Here is a 1,896-nt window from a genome sequence, read left to right as displayed (position 1 = left end):
ACCTTAGTCCTAAAACTGATATGAATTAATTTGAGAAATATTACAGTATTTAAGAATACAAAGGTTTTTTTTCAGCAATAAATAAAAAAAATTGTACTGTTTGTACCAAGTCATCCATTGGTAATTCTCTTCATTAAGTAATTCACAATCTAAATAGACCTACTGTTTAATTGTACAATTGTATCATTACTATAAACCAGACTCACTTTATATTCGTGTTTCACATACGTTGCAGTTAATTAGCATCTTTTCACAGTGTCTCATATTATGTGAATCACCACACCACTATTATCGTGAGGCACCAGTGAGTCAGTTACCCCTGACAGTGACTCTATGCACAACAGAGTGAAGCACTACCTGGTCGTGCACCAGCCTCACAATTGTTACAAATAAAACCATTGCTGCTGTCACTGTGACAATCCGTCTTATTAGGGGTCTTCCTCTTTTGTGTTGACCCTCGATTTTACTAAGCATGATGTTCTTCTCCAGGGACTGGTCCTTCCTGATAATATGTCTTAAGTATGCGAAACGAAGTCTTGCCATTCTGAGGAGAATCTGTCTATACATCTTTCAACACAGATTTATTTCTTCTTGTCCATGGTACTTTAAATATTCTTCTCCAACACAATAAATCAAGTGCATCTATTCTATGATCTCCCTTATTCATTGTCTAACTTTCACATAAATATGAGGCAATTGAAAATACCATGGTTCATCAAGATGTTATTTATTGGTCCAGTTGTGAGAATTTCTGTTTTCTTTACATACAGAAATCCATACTGTAGGCTATGGGAATACCCATATTACTATTATTCCCACCAAAGCAGGAAAATGGAGCTGCAGGATAATGCTCCGGACATTCAATGTCAGTTTAAACCGCAAGGTTGGCCATTCAAACACAATAACTGCTCTTCAGAAACCCTATATAGGTTCGGCATCAACTTGATGGCACTTACCCATCAGTAGGACCTTTCACCTAGAACGCTGGCATAGGATTTGGGTTCTGAGATAAGATGCTGAAGTATGACTTCAACTTATGCCGAGAAATGTGAAAAGGCAGGCACTGTGTGGAATTCATTTCTTTTGATGTTTAGGTTTAGGTCTTAAGCTTTGAGGAAACTACATTCATACTCCTGAAGCTACTATTTATTGTATTCTGATGTTTTAATGGGTAGGAATATATTAGTGGGTCCATCCATTTTTCTACATCTTGACCTTCTAGTGAACGCATGTCATCGTTCCCATAGTTTGCAGTTAGTTGCAAATGTTATAGGAAGATAGAAATGAATAAAATGGGGGAAAAGAGGAAATGCTAAGCCATAGTGATTACACTGGTGTTTGTAATATTTAATTCCAATATTTCAAAACATATAAACCTTTATGAATTGAGTTACTGTTATTTATCTACCACACTAGGCTCTTTTTCCTTCTCATATGTTCCCTTAAAAGTTTGTTGTTTGGTGTCTGTTCTAAACCACAGAAATCTTGTGTACAACATAACGAACTACTGTTTCTTGTTCACAGTTTTTATGTTTGAGCACCTTGTTGCTCTGGGAGACTCAGTTCATCTCATTGGGGGTCTAGCTCTTGTTCACTGACCTTCCTTTTTTTTTTTTTTTTTCCAATTTTTCTATGGTAGTCTTTATTCACTGTCCAACTTTCATATGCATATAAAGTGCACCTTAGTTTTCAAATTCATGTATTTTCTCTTCAACACTTTAAAGAGGCCTTGTGCAACATATTTGCTTAATGCAATGTGTCATTTGATTTCTTTTTTTAAATGTTTTATTGTGAATTATGTGATAGTTTATATGGGAAAACATTAGTTTTACATTCATCCTATTCTATACTGTTTCATTGCAGTGATTGCAATCTACTCCATGCATCATTAACAAA

Source organism: Chrysochloris asiatica, unplaced genomic scaffold (assembly GCF_000296735.1).
Source record: "Chrysochloris asiatica unplaced genomic scaffold, ChrAsi1.0 scaffold00213, whole genome shotgun sequence".
NCBI classification, from domain to species: Eukaryota; Metazoa; Chordata; class Mammalia; order Afrosoricida; family Chrysochloridae; genus Chrysochloris; species Chrysochloris asiatica.
Note: the sequence above shows the minus strand (reverse complement) of the source record.